This window comes from Tamandua tetradactyla, chromosome 2 (genome assembly GCF_023851605.1).
Source record: "Tamandua tetradactyla isolate mTamTet1 chromosome 2, mTamTet1.pri, whole genome shotgun sequence".
Taxonomy (NCBI): domain Eukaryota; kingdom Metazoa; phylum Chordata; class Mammalia; order Pilosa; family Myrmecophagidae; genus Tamandua; species Tamandua tetradactyla.
This window is the reverse complement of record NC_135328.1, coordinates 134,091,821-134,107,711: the sequence shown is the minus strand read 5'-3', so window position 1 is coordinate 134,107,711 and position 15,891 is coordinate 134,091,821. Positions and strand designations below refer to the sequence as shown.

Sequence of the window (15,891 nt, the reverse complement as noted above, 5' to 3'; positions counted from 1 at the left end):
TCTGTGGTCATGGCTTCAAATTGTGTTATGTAAATGAATGCATGGACTAATAATGTAGATCATTTTATCATTTTTGTGAAAAGTTAATGCCTTACATTTGCCATATTTAGTCAGTAAGAAACTGCCTTTCTTTCTTTCTGCTTTTATCCTATAATCTGTTCTTTTCTTTCCTTCCCATCTCTTATCAGAGATTCTTGAGTGTAATTTACTTTTGGAGGAAGGTCTTTAGGAACCACCAGTTTCTGCTCCTCAGTTGTTTCTGTTGTTTTCATAATCCCTACTCTTTCTGTCCTCCACCAATAATTTCACCTTTGCATTCTCTGTGACCAAGTTACCTATTGAGATATTGCTTCCTGTTTCAGTATATAACAATTTTCAGTGATTGTTCTGAGGCTTGTAGTAGAAAAAAATTCATGAAAACACAGACAGTAAGGAATCTTTAGCTAGCAATGATTTTATGCTCTCCACATTTAGTAAGTGGCAAAATATTCAGAAGAAATATTACATACCCCCACAGATATGAGGGGTTTTGAATTAAAAACATAAAAAGTCATCTTTGCAGACCATTTTTGAGTTATGCATATGATGTGGGAATTGCGCAGATTCATTTCCCACCTTGCAGGATCAAGTTTGAAGAACTTATTTTCCTTTTTTTGAGCAAAATAAAATGAACAACATCTTAGAATATGTACTGTATACTCTGCCTAGAGAAAATATTTTCATGCTTTGTCTTTGTGGGTAATCTAATTCAAGACTGCTTTAAGACCATGACCAAGCATTTACTGTTGTTGGAGGTAACTTTTTCTTTTTGTCTGTTTTCATTTTTTATTGTGAATTATAGTATTCCAGTCATAAATTAAATTCATATGTAATTTGAATCTTATAATGCAAAAATGTAACCCTAAAGCTTTACCATAAATTTCTAATTGATTTTTCCTTTTTTCATGACTATAATACTAAAGTCCATAAGTATATAACATACAGAAATATTCATATAATATATGACCAAACAGGTCATACAGGTCATTCAGATTATATGCAAACTAAAACTATAGACCAATGTTGTATATACCTAGGGTTTTCTTCCTACCTAAAGCAGTTCTTATGTTATTATATTTTTATTTATTAGAAAAGTTGAGTGTTTACAGAATAATCATGCATAACATGCAAGATTCCCATATCCCAGCATATTGTTTAACACTGTGCTCTTCTGTGGAACATTTGTTACAATTGATGAAAGCACATTTTCATAACTGTACTATTAACTACAGTAAATTGTTTAATGTGGGGTTCACCGTTTGATACTATAATCCCATGGATTTCATTTACGTATTATGTTACTATATACACTATTTAATATATCCCCTTTTAATCACATTCATATAGGTTTTCAGTGCTGTTAATTACATTCACCATGTTGTGGCACCTTCACCACCACCCATCACCAAAACACTTTGATCATTCCAAATGGGGACCCTGTCCACTTTGAGTCTTAATATCCCATTCCCCATCTCCACCTCATGCCCTGGTAAACAATAATCTTGATTCTGACTCTGAGTTTGCTTATCATAACTGTCTCAAATCTGCACTTAAACCATTAGCCATTTCCCCTATGTATTGGGAGACCCCTTTTTAGTGTTGAGTTCTAGATAGAGTTGAGCCTTGTCCTATCCTCAAGTGGTTGACTTGTTATAAAAACACCTGGACCTGAAGGCAGATCTCTGCGGTGTATTCCACAGGGGTTAGGAGACAGCAACCCCTGCACCCAATACTTAGATTTCATTTGAGGCAGTTGGGAAACCCCGGACCTATGATGAAGGGCCTGAGTGTGTAAAGAGTCTAAGTTATTGGACAAAGGGGTAGAGGGACAGTTAATTTTGTATACAGAATATGCAAGTCAGGTAAACCTCAGATAAACCCACCTTTATCTGCCCCAAGACCTGGAGCAGCACTCCTAAGGAAAGGCAGCTCTGGAAGGCCACTCCCTACTGAGGTAATGGAGTAGGGCCCTGGGCAGTTTCAATTATAATATACACCATCTCCTGGCCTCACCTCTTGTTCTGAGATATCTTGAGTATCTCACTTTTGAAGAAAGCAGAAGCATAGCTTCTCCAAACTGAGCTTGTCATCCTTGGGTAAACTTCAGAAGCAGTAATTGCTCAGAAGCTAAGCAAGAATTGAAGGACTTTCACTTCTGTATTTGAAGAAGAACTTGTGTAACACAGTTGACTCCACTGATCTCTAATTGTGGAGGCTGCAGTGTTACAGATAGGAGGCTTCTGCTATTGTTATTTTACGCTTTTCCTGCTTGGGAATGGATGTATTGCACATAACTTAAGAATGTGAAAAGTCAAGCCCTTCAATTTTAACTTGTGTGCTTCATTTAACTGTGAATGTTCCTAGTCAGAGCAAATTCATTGCAAATTTCAAAAGTCATTTTTGTCCAATCTATTTAGAAATATATTACTGAAGGATACCAAAATGTTTTTATATAAGAGATTTTCAATTATCAGAAATTATGAATTAGTTAAAGAAAATGTACACTGAAAGTGAAGTACTTAAGACTGTCAGTCATTCCCTAATGGTATAATTTCCATCCAAGGTCTTACCTTGAATTATATTCACATCAGTGTGTTCTCTTGTGGCTTATGCATGTCCTATAGCTGGTAAATACTCAGATCATACATCTTTGCACTTTTCCTCCTTAAAATAAAAGAACATTTATTAAACTCTTTTAATAGAATAATGTTTTCCCATAGGATAAAAGTAATCTACATTTCATAGTGTACTAAAATACATTGTCATCTATGAATTAAGATAAATATTATAGTCAAACCTAATTGTCCCCTGCAGGACTCTGGGAACACTATCTCTCCATAGATCCTAATCCCATGTATAGAACTTCCAGAGAGTAGAAAACCCCTCTGCACGGAGGGAGGTATAGGGGGACAAGCAGATACTGGCAAGCAGTGCTGCACTGAATCTGCTTCTGCCTTTTAAAGTTGTGTGGCTCTGGGCCAATGATCCAGTTTCTATATATGCCTCTGTCCTCTTAAGCTGAGAATAGCATGGTCATGCTTACTGAGCAGTCATGGGAAACAAAGATGAGACAGGAAAGGCTGGAGGAATACTCTCTGAAAAGTAGCTGTTACTACTTCTGTAGAGCATGGACTTGTCATTCCCTCTAATACTGAATGTTCTTAAAATGCAAATAGTGAGTATCTGTAGTGGGGTGAAGGAAGGAGCAGGTAGGTCTTGTGAGTGGATGTCTTACTGTCTGGAATACCCTGTCTTCATTCTTTGGAATTCCCTCTGTTAATCCTCGGGAATAATCACAATGTGCCTTTCCTCATTCTCCATACATGGGCACTGACACTCATAACAGCAGTTCACCCTGTGGGATGACTAAGCAGTTGTGGGACCAAGTGGAAGGGTAGAGTTTTCTAGCCCTAATGCTCCGCTTCTCAAACATGTGAAGGGGTAGGTGCAAAGCACTGACACCCACTTCCCTGGGTTTCAGCTATTGTCTGTCATATGTCAACTTAACTCCTTCCGTATCCAGGTCAATGTGGCTGCAAGAAGGCATCCTCTTTTCCCAGGACCAAACTTCATGGATTACTGCATGAGAGGCCTTTAGTCACCAATGTTGAAATATGGGCCAAATCCTCCTCCCTGGCAGCCTTTTGGAACCTGGCTGCCACTTCCAACTCTGTGTCAACCATCACCACCACCACCTCCACCTCCTCCAATTGCTATGTAGACCTGACCAGTAGGATCTGACTTGTGAAGCATAAGCACCTTTCCTTAATACACTACTGTAGAAAATATTAGACTTGTGACAGCAAGGCTTTGCAATATAAGGACAAACCTGGCTGAGGATCTGGTCACCTTCTTCATGTTTCTTAGGACATGTGATGGGCTCCAGCATCTCCCCACACTGAGCACTGTCTCTTGTGGATGAGGAAAGCTGTTGTTTATAGAGCTAAAAATATCAGCCTCAGAGACTTGTTTTAAACATCAGTGCCAAGCTCTGTGAGGAGCAGGACACACCCTTGACTTCAAGACAAGCATGAGGTTCACTCAGGGCTAGTGTATTGGTGTGCCAAAGGCACAATAGTGGCAGTGAGATTATCAACAAAATCCCTTTGTTACTATCATTATCTAAGTTTATAATTGAAATAGGGATCACTTGTTTCCCTTGAAATTCAGAAGGTCCTGAATCTGTGTGAAAAGAATGCCTGGAGGTTTGGGGAATTTGATTTTGCTCTGACTGGATATATTGCCTGCTGTCATAAAACCTAGTTCAGAGGGGCAGATACTTAGTGTGCAATTCAAGGCCATTCCTGAGCTGCAACAGCTTAACCTCTCTTTTCCTCCCCAACATCCTCTGGTGCCTGGCCCTGAGCCTCAGATCTGTTATCTCCTAAACATTCCCATACAAAGTCTGAATTCTTTGCCAGTGTTTCTGCTGTCAAAGATCCTAATACCTATTTTCTGAGGGGCTTATTCAGAGCCTCTGTTTTGTTATCCAAGAAATGGGGTATAATTTTGGCATTATAAAGTCATAGAGAGGCTGAAAAAGTAATGTACATAAAGTATCTGACAAAATATATGGTATATGAGTTGCACTTACCCTTCTCAAACTTGAAATGAACAAGCACAAAAAGATCATAAAAAATGACAATGGGCTAAATGGAGGTTTAAAAACTTGGGGCCCAGGGACTCACTATTCCTGTTTCAGAAGTTAAGGGAAAGGTAATTGTTCTTGTTTGTAAGCTGCCAGAATGTGATATACCAAAAATGAAATGGCTTTTAAAAAGGGGAATTTAATAGGTTGCAAGTTTACAACTCTAAGGCTGTGAAAATGTCAAAATTAAAGCAAGGCTATAGAAATGTCCAATCTAAGGCATCCAAGATTACATTCAAGAAGCTTATTACATTCAGGATTTCTCTCTCAACTGGAAGGGCATATAGCAAACATGGCAACATTTGCTAACTTACTCTCCAGGCTTCTGGTTTCATGAAGCCCCCCCAGGGGCATTTTCCTTCTTCATCTCCAAAGGTCTTGGGCTGCACAGGCTCTTGTGGCTCTTTGTAAAACTGTCCCATCTTAAAAGGCTCCAGTAAGCAATCCCACCTTGAATGGATAGAGACATATCTCCATGGAAACCATATAATCAAAAGTTACCACCCACAATAGGGGGGGGTCACATTTCCATGCCCCCACCCAGCAATATTCAAAGAGGATTAAAGTATATGGCTTTTCTGGTGTACACCACAGATTCAAACTGGCACATTATACCCTCTGGGCACCAAAAAGACACATTCTTTCCACATGCAAAATACATTAATTACATCACAATATCAGAAAGCTTTTAACAATTTCAGTAACAATAAAAATATTATACAAAGTCAGAAACAGTACAAAATTTCATCAAAGTCAGCTTCAGGCATGGTCTGTCCTAAGGCAAAATTATCCTATGGCTCTCGACCTGTAAAACTCAGAACAAGTTATGTGCTGCCAATATACAAAGGGGGGACAGCAATAGGATTTATATTCCCATTTCCATTGAGAAATTGGAAGGATCAGAGGGGTCACAGGATTGAAGCAGCTTCCAAAATCTGCAGGGCAAACTCCATTAGATTTCAAAGTCTGAGATTCATTTATCTTTGAGGTTTTAGAATATGGCACTCCTGCCTTTCCAAGGGTCTATGCAATAGCCCATCTCTCTCTAAATGAAACCTTGGGGGACATTGCAGGGACCACCTCTTTCTTGGCTCCACCTTCTCCAAGCACTGGGGATCACTGCCGTCTCTGGAGCACATGCTCAGCCCCTCCATATGGGTGCAGCCAGACTCTCCCCTTTTCCCAAGGAATGTGCTCTACCCTCTCCAAAGCCCCACGCAACACAACTCTTCCACTGCAATGAAGTGGAAGGCCCACCTTCTAAGTACTTGTGTAGGTCTGCTCTCCTGGCCCAAGTTTCTTGACTTCAGAATTTAGATTCCATATTTCTAATTCTGAAGACATTTTACCTTTACCTCTTTTCTGAGAATTTTAGTCCAGACTGAAAGTGGTTGCATATATACAGATCCCACAACACTCTTGTTGGCTTCCTATGTAGTAAGCAAGGATCATGCCCATCTGACAGGAGTTTTCATAAACCTTTCCTGATGAAACAATATGGCTGACTGGTTGCACATTTGGTTAAATCCTCACATGAAGCACTAGTCTCTGGGGTCTCCTTTCCTGGAAGCCCAGAATTGTCTAGAACATTAACTTTTGGTTTCTTTATACCTAAGAATTTAGTTCTCAGCTTATCTCTTTCCTTATTTTGCTATAAGCTGTGAGGAAAAACCAGGCTGCACTTTCCACATTTAATTTGATAGACTCTTCTGCTAAATTTCCAATTTCATAACTTTCAAAATCTGCCTTCCATCTAAAGTCAGCTGTCAGTTTTGATAAATTTTCTGCAACTTTATTTTTTAATTTATTTTATTATTTTTTTATTAAAAGAAAATATGGAACACTTCACAAATTTGCATGTCATCCTTGTGCAGGGGCGATGATAATCTTCTCTATATCATTCCAATTTTAGTATATGTGCTGCTGAAGCAAGCACAATTTTCTGCAACTTTAAAACAAAGAGCACATTCTTTCCAGTTTGCAACAACACACACCTCATTTCTGTCTAGAACCTCATCATAAGTATCTTTAGAGTCCACATTTCTACCAACAGTCTCCTCAAAGCATTCTAGACCTTCTCTATCAAGCTCCTCACAACTCCTCTGGAATCTTCCTCTTATCCATTTAAAAAGCAACATCAATATGTTTGGCATTTGCAAACAACAGCAGCACCCCACATTTCTGGTACCAAAATCTATTCTAGCTTGCAAACTGCTGGAATGTGATATACCAGAAATGGAATGGCTTTTAAAAAGGGGAATTTAAGTTGCCAAGTTTACAGTTCTAAGGCTGTGAAAATGTCAAAATTAAAGCAAGGCTATAGAAATGTCCAATCTAAGGCATCCAAAGAAAATATACCTTGGTTCAAGAAGGTTGATGACGTTCAACATTTCTTTCTCAACTGGATAGTGAACATGGTGACATCTGCTAGCTTTCCTCTCCAGGTTTCTTGATTCATGAAGCTCCCCCAGGGGCATTTTCCTTCTTTATCTCAAAGGTCTTAGGCTGCATGGGCTCTTGTGACTCTTTCCAAAACGGTTCTGTGTTAGTTAGATTCAGTTGTCAACTTGGCCAGGTGAGCATACCTAGTCTTGTTGCTGTGGACATAAGCCAATGGTACGTGAACCTCATCTGTTGCTAATTACATCTGCAGTCAACTAGGAGGCGTGTCTGCTGGAATGAGTGACGTTTGACTTAATTGGCTGGTGCTTAAATGAGAGAATGCAATGTAGCACAGCCTAAGCAGCTCAGCATTCCTCATCACAGCACTTGCAGCTCAGCCCAGGCCTTTGGAGATGCAGAAAGAAGTCACCCCGGGGAAAGTTGTTGGAACCCAGGGGCCTGGAGATAAGACCAGCAGAGACCATCCTGTGCCTTCCATGTAAGAAAGAACCTCAGTGGAAAGTTAGCTGCCTTTCCTCTGAAGAACCAACAAAATAATTCTCCTTTTATTAAAAGCCAATCCATCTCTGGTGTGATGCATTCCAGCAGCTAGCAAACTGGAACAGGTTCCCTCTTAAAAGGCTCCAGTAAGCAACCCTACCTTGAATGGGTAGAGACATATCTCCATAGAAACCATCTAAACAAAAGTTACCACCCACAACTGGGTGGGTCACATCTCTATGGATAATCAAAAATTCCCACCTAGCAATATTCAATGAGGATTAAACAGCATGGCTTTTCTGGGGAACACCACAGATTCAAACTGGCACAGCCATTTAAACTCATCTCCTAGCAGTTAAAGGAAAATTATGAGACTATGTACACAGATGGATTAAGAGACCTATATCTAATATATAAATGCACATTTGCTTTTATACCATATAGTCAGAGAGATGCAGGCAGACATTCAATTATTCATTCCTTGCCCAAGAAATAATATAATAGGCAAAAGCATATAGGAAACAATTAGATTATATTGAAATAACAAAAAACTCTTTGCCTTGCAGGATGATCAGTGTGAGACTAAGAAAAAAGCGACCTTTGGCAGTGATCAGCAGCTGGGCTATTGTAAACTCATGTGATGAGGAATGTGACCCTATTTTCTCATGTTATATATCAAAACTGTCATTCATTTCCTTTCTTTCATCCTTTTTGTTCTACATCTGGACAATTTGGTGAGAACCCTTGATGCGCCCTCCTTGTGTGTTGCCAAGCTTACCAAAGGTGAAAGCCCTTGCTGGCCACATCCCCTAACCACAATAAAAACTGAAGCCTTTCTCCTTTCCATCACTAAGCCATTTCAGACCTCCTTGAGAGGATTGTCTCTCTACCCAGACATTAATGATGTAAATAATAAATATTGTAATACCCACTTAGTGTGTTTTACATCAATAATCTCAACATTTGAACCAAACTTTGAGTTGAACCCAAGTGTCCTGCCCTTATTGAGGACTACACTTAGAGGCAAAAGAAATTCTAACACTGTTAAAATATTAGACAAGGTATTATTTACATGAGTTTATTTGAGCTACCCATTTCTCAGTATAGTGACATTGCCTCCTGTCCCTAACACTAAAAATATTTTCTTTGTACTCTATAATAGAAGATGATTGTGAATCAGACAAAATTGAAGAAGCTAAATACCAGACTGTGATTGAGAATTGTATTTAAGATAGCAAATCTGAATCACACCCAAGTGGTTCACTCAAATGAATTTGGAAAACTGTAGCTACATCTTATACCTTCTTGGTCAAATTAATAACAAGGATTTTATTATTATTTGGTTTTGTAAATGGAATCTTTCCTTAATTTCATTTTTGGATTGCACATTTCCTCAAGTACCTGTGATGCTGAATATTCCAGTGACACAATATGTCTTTTTGACTAGGGCCATATTGAAACATGCAGGCTGAGAAAATGATATCAGATTAAACGTACTTAAAAATAAAAACTGATACTCATCCCCCAAATTATTTGCTGTTTTTTTCCCAGAACAGGCCACAGTACAGAAATAAGTGGGGCTTCTGGGAAAATGGATGAAGGTATCTGTTGAAGGTTTTATGAACTTCAACAGAATTAAAAGGCTCACCCTATTTTCCTTAATTTAAGCTAAATGATTTACCCAAGAAGAAGGAAATGCTTATTGTTAAATAAGGCCTTCCTTGATAACATTTCCCTGGATTGGAATCCAGGGAATGCCCTATGGTCTGTAAAACTGATGAGGTTTTCAAATACATAAAAAGGGACAGAAATAAACCTATATTTTCCTAGAGAGAGCAGAGCTTTGAGTGTAGCCAAGGATTAACATATATAATTAAACCTCTATGAACTTTACTTAGATGTTTATTAACCTTCTGATATATTGTAATGCAGCCATCAAGGCCCACAAGTGGAGTATCTGTTGAGGTGTGTAATACCCCCTCCTACAGCCTGAGATTGGTGACTTTCAGTGCACAACAGGACAAGCATACCTGGCTGCAATGTACATACTCTCCATCCAGCTCACCCAGCTGCCACAGTCAGGGACAGGTGGACCTGAGGGGAAGAAGAGATCCAAGGGTACTATCTTCTAGGAAGAAAGGAAAGTGAAGTCTGGCAAACTGCTGATCTGTCTAGCTTTAAAAGGATCCTCAATTAGAAGTGCATCCCCTGCAACAGGTCCAGGCCTTGGTTTGGAGGGAAATTACTAATAAATCAAGTGCAGAAGGAGAACTTCAATGCAAACCCAAACAAATACAAAACCTTACATGACTGAGGGAAACCAACTTTCAAAATAATGCTATCAAAATAATCAAATGCCTTGAAGACAACAGAAAATCAAAAAGCATATAATGATGCAGGCAGTTATGATCCAGCCAGATGACCAAATTAAAACACTGGAGGTGACACACAATCAGGGACAATTAAAAAAGGTTGTTCATAAAAATCTCCTAAATCAATTCAATGGTTTGGCTAATGACATAAAGGATAGCAAGAAGATACTAGAAAAGCATAGAGAAGTATTTGATAGAATAAGTAGAAAAATAGCAGCTATCACAGAGATGAAAGTTACTATAGACTAAATTGAAAATATACTAGACACAGATTTGAACAGCAGATTTGAAGAATCAGAAGAAAGAATAAGCAAACTAGAGGACAGGACAGTTGAATTCAAGTGCAGAAAAGAACAAATGGCAAGAAAGACAGAAAAATTTGAATTGCACCTCAGGGAAATGATGGACAATATGAAGTGCACAAGTATAAGAATGCTCAGGGTCCCATAAGAGGAGAAGAGTAAAAGGCTAGGAAGATTATTTGAGGAGATAATGAAGGAAAATTTCCCAACCCATATCAAATGCATAAATTTTCAAATCAAAGGAGCCCAATGAACCACAAATAGAATAAATCCAAATAGGCCTACTCTAAGACACATACTAATTAGTCTGCTAAATGCTGAAGAGAAGTTGAAAGTAGCAGAAGAAAAGTGGCTGACAACATATGAGGGAAACCACAAAAGACTGAGTTCAGACTATTCAACACGCACCACGGAGGTGAGAAGGCAGTGATATGGTGTCATGGTCAAGTTCATGTGTCAACTTGGCCAGGTGGTGGTGCCCATTTATCTGGTTAGGCAAGTGTTGGCCTGTCTGATGCTATGAGGACATTTCATAGACTTAAATCACGATTACATAAGCTGCATCCACAGCTCACTGCATTTGTAATCAGCTAAGGGGAGTGTCTTTTGCAATAAGTGATGCTTAATCTAATCACTGGAAGGCTTTTTTTTTTTTTTTTTTTAAGAGAGAGGGAGGAAGGGAAGGAAAGACAGAGAGAAGGAAGGAAGGATGGAAGGAAGGGAAACATCTTTAAACATTTTCTTGTTTTATTGTATTTTGTTTGTTTGTTTGTTTTTTACATGGGCTGGGGCCGGGAATCGAACCGAGGTCCTCCGGCATGGCAGGCAAGCACTTTGCCCGCTGAGCCACCGCGGCCCGCCCACTGGAAGGCTTTTAAGGAGGATTCAGAAGAGTCTCTCTTCCTGCTTTGACCAGTGAGCCTCTCCTGTGGAGTTTGTCCAGACCCTTCATCAGAGTCGTCAGCTTCACAGCCTGCTCTACAGATTTTGAACTTTACCTTCCCACAATTATGTGAGACACTTTTTATTTATTTATTTTTTGCATGGGCAGGCACTGGGAATCGAACTCAGTCTCTGGCATGGCAGGCAAGAAATCTGCCACTGAGCCCCTGTTGCACTGCCCCATGAGACACTTTTTAAAATTTTAGATCTACAGATATTTTCTCCTGATTCTGTTTCTCTAGAGAACTCTAGCTAATACACATGGTATATATTTAAGATCTAGAGAGAGAAAGACTTCCAGGCAAAAATTTTTTACCCAGCCAAGTTTTTCTTCAAAAGTGAGGCAGAGATTAAAATTTTCACAGACAACAAAGGCTGAGAGAATTTGTCAACAAGAGGCACTACAAGAAATACTAAGGGGAGTTCGATGAGCTGAAGAAAAAAGACAGAAGAAGGAGGTCTGCAGGAAGGCACAGGTATGAAGAATACTATTAAGGGTAACTTAAAAGATACAAAGGGAAAGAGGGAAAAGAATATATAGATCTAACAAATAAAAAACAAATGATAAGATTCAAGAAATACCATTACAGTAATAACTTTGAATGTTAATGGGCTAAACTCTCCAATTAAAAGATATGGATTGGCAGAATGGATTAAAAAATATGATCCATCTAAATACTGCTCACAAGAGACTCATCTTAGATTCAAGGATACAAAGACATTGAATAAAAAAGGATAGACAAAAGATGTTTTGTGCAAGCTGTAATCAAGAGAAAGCAGGAGTATCTATATTAATATTGGACAAAATAGACTTGAAATAAAAAGGCATCAGAAGAGATGAGGAAGGACACTACATATAATCAAATGGATATTTCACCAAGAAGAAAAACATGCATAAATGTTTATACTTCCAATCAAGGAACTCCAAAGCACATGAAGTAAACATTTGCAAAACTGAAGGGTGCAATAGACATTTCAACAATAATAATGGGAGACTTCTGTACACCACTCTCTTCTATAGATAGAACAATGAGACAGAGGATCAAAAAGGAAATAGAGATCTTTAAAAACTTCTTAAATGAATTAGACCTGATAGATATATATAATCATTAAACCCCAAAACACCAGGATATACATTTCTCTCTAGTGCTCATGGAACATTATTCAGCATAGGACATATGCTGGAGCACAAAACAGGTCTTTGTAAATGTAAAAACCTGAAATTATTCAAAGCATTTTCTCTTATCACAATGGAATGAAGCTGGAAATCAATAACCACTAATGAACAGGAACTTTCAAAAATAAATACTTTTGTGCCTTGCCTATGTGCTTACATAAATGAAACTCAGTAAATTTTAGTGGAATGAATGGACTGCTTCTTCTGATTTGGCTTAACATTTTCATTGTCCCACTGCCTTTTTTTTTTTTTAACATGGGCAGGCACTGGGAATTGAACCTGGGCTTCTGGCATGGCAGGTTAGAATTCTGTCTGCTGAGCCACTATGGCCCACCCTGACCCACTAGCCTTTAAGAGTTCTGAGTCAGGAACAACTCTGGGTTTGTTGACATTTGCAGTGTCCATTCTGAGGCTTGACAGAAGACCTGTCAAGATCCTGAAGACTTAAAATAAAATCATGAAGAGGACTGACTACTGCCTATGTAGGGCCTACCTGCCCCCTGCTTAATTTAAATTTGGGGAAAAGGGTAGCTTTTAATTCTAAAAAGAAAGAGATTATCGCTGGGGTGTAAACTGAATGCAGGCATGGCTCCAACAAATCTACACACTTACCCTGTCAGCTTATGAGCTGTGAGTTCTGCCATGTTGACCCTTCTCCCTGGCAGAGGTAGATCCATTTTACCTTTTTTCCTGCCTAGAGTACTCTATATTTCAGGGTGGGTTTTCTTGCAATCCTATGACATACTCTATAACATATTTTCACCAGAACAACAAGCACACCACAATCTCAGCCCTACCAGCAATCTGTATCAAATATTCCTGGTCACTGAATACATACACCCCTCAACTTGACACACCCTCCCATCCATGCAGAGAACAATTATACTTCCCCAATACTCAAACATTCCCCAAAAGATATGGAAAAACCCTAGAATTTTCCAAAGAAGAACATTGTTAAAAATCCTTATACCATAGATTCTATGAATAAATGTATATAAATTAAATAAATTTATATAAATCACCCACCCAATCCTAGAAATACACACAAGCCAGTACACATTCTGAAGAAATAAATCACTATCTCCAGTCAACCAAATATGAGTACACATGAAACCACTTCCATGTCCCTAATTATACCCCCTACTCTCACATCCAGAACTCTTAAATGTAATTACACCATATACCCCCAATATATAGATATACAATTACTCCACTGTGATATATTGAATTATATAACTCAGTTCAGACATGTCTCAATCCATTTTTCTGTGGATGTGAAACCATTGTAAATAGAATCTCCCGAAGATGTTTTTAGTTAACATGTGACCCAAGTAAATGAAGGTGGGCCTTATTCCAGATTGCTAGAGGCCATATAAAAAGAATTGGGAAGTCAGAGAAGCTAGAAAGGAGAGGACATTGCCAAGTGATAGGAGGTAGAAACACATCCAGGAATTGCTGGTGGTCAGCACGACAACACTATAGACATTCAGGAGAAATCACCTCCAAATCTTTATTTGGAGTTCAAACCTCAAAGTGACCAAAGAATGCTTGTTGTTTAAGGCAACACATTTTGTGGTGTTTGTCATAGCAGCTCAGGCAAACTAAGATATTTACTTCCATGTATAAACACACACCCCTATCACTACATCAGGTACATACATACTAACTTCCCAGGATACACAGTAATAATTCCATACTGACAAAATCGAATTCATAGCATTTGAAGATGTACGTCCAAATTGCAATGATCCTTGAATACACAATACACTCAATATACACAGGCCTCAATTATAATCCAAAATTCTCCAGCACACTACAAATATGCAAAAGTACCACTCTATTCCCCTCATATGCACATATATCCTCAAACCACTTACATACACATAATCCTTACACTCAAAAATACTCATAGAATTAAGTCCAGCATCTTCCAGAATACAGACTCATGACACCCCAGTCCTTCCATCCAACATTTACCATATCAACCTGCTACACAAAATAGCACTATAGTTACACTCAATGACATATACACACACAACTTCTGAAAATCGCATAAATATTTTCAACACTCAACATGAACTACATACAATTAAATGACTTCCCCATCTCCACAAATATACAAAACACATAGACCCTATAAACTAATACACACAGACACATTTCCTGACACTGCCTATATGCATAGGTAGAAAACTGACAAACCTACAACTGAACACTGAAAAATCTCCAAAATTCATGGGGAAAACACACACGTTAAAAAAACACCTCAAAGTCTCAAATTACAAATAAATAACCTCAAATCCTTGATGTAGGATCTCTCACACTTTGCAAAACCACTGAGCCCAAGCTACACTCAAAAAACACTCATGACTTCTTATTCCCAAATATCTACACCAACACCACCATCCACACATACGAATACATATACTTTATTCCCACCAACCCATTAAATACATACACTAACCACAAACTGAATTTATAGGACCACAGTCCCAATAACATGCACAGTATAGCTTATAATCTGAATTTTTACATATCCAAGAGGCCCACAGATAGTATATAGAAAATATTCCATTTCCAGGAGCACAGTCATTTCTTCCCTACAAAAGCAAAAGCTTCAAATACATGTATTGACCACTAACAATCCAAGGAAGAACACACATGAGGCTCACACACCAAACACATTCCCTCCCACAGAACTACCACTCCTCAAGATAAAACCATGTTACAGCTCAATTATGCATAGAGCAGTGTGTAGCAAAGTTTAACAAAATGAACATCTAAGTGAATGTGGTGGTCATATAATCACACATATAATACACTTTAATAGGTGTGCAGCACACAATCTACAAAATAAAAAATATACAACATCATTTATGATAATCCATTCAGCCAATTTTTCTTCTATAAGGCTTTTGATTTCTATACCACAGAATTTCACTCAAGTTTTAATGTTAGCTACCCCTTTCCTCACAGAACAATATTTTTCAAATACTGAAGAATTTGACATAATTGTGTTATTAGAAGGGGGCCAATTGAGCCTTGACACACTGTTAAGTTTACTTTATGTTATTAAATTTCCTAACACACTTTAACTCTTCACAATTGAAAAATCAGTAAATTCAGCCTGGTCTGGATCTGCACGTTTCTAATCTCCGTGGTATAAATGCTCTCCCCATGGTGTGGGGCAGGAACCTGAGGGCAAGAGCGCCCCCCTAGGAAACAGCTTCTGAGAGAAAGCAGACGCAAATGACCCAAGCACATACACTAGTTAGCCCAGTGACATTAGAAAGCCATGAAGCTGAGTAGCCATTACCTTTAATTTTATATACCTGAAGTATAAAAGGGTATGAGCAGCGAGATTGCGAAAGGAGGACAGGCCCTTCCACATCCAGCACCGAAATCCTTCCTTGAGAACGCGCCCTTAGTGCCGCACATGCGCTTTCCTTCAAGGGGCATTTCCCAGCGGACCCCTGGGGAGGCTGAAGGGCAGGTGGCCACGTGCCCCAATGCCCCGCCTCCCCCCCT

The 15,891-nt window shown here is 38.8% G+C and overlaps 1 protein-coding gene, 1 long non-coding RNA gene and 1 other non-coding gene across 3 annotated transcripts in view; 1 reads left to right on the top strand and 2 right to left on the bottom strand.

Moving 5' to 3' along the window:
- LOC143673947 (uncharacterized) overlaps nucleotides 1-7,477 on the top strand; it is a 405,211-nt gene extending 397,734 nt beyond the window's left edge. Inside the window, exon 13 of the transcript XR_013170773.1 lies at nucleotides 7,454-7,477. The gene's annotated coding sequence lies outside the window, so the exon portion shown is untranslated. The remainder of the gene's footprint in view (nucleotides 1-7,453) is intronic.
- LOC143673952 (uncharacterized) lies at nucleotides 2,577-15,751 on the bottom strand. The gene is made up of 3 exons (XR_013170783.1): nucleotides 15,680-15,751; nucleotides 5,002-5,137; nucleotides 2,577-2,703 (listed from the first exon to the last, which is right to left on the bottom strand). It is a non-coding gene; the product is annotated as an uncharacterized LOC143673952 (long non-coding RNA).
- Nucleotides 6,517-6,623, bottom strand: LOC143675186 (U6 spliceosomal RNA). The gene has a single exon (XR_013171430.1). It is a non-coding gene; the product is annotated as a U6 spliceosomal RNA (small nuclear RNA).
- Nucleotides 15,752-15,891: the final 140 nt, after the last annotated feature.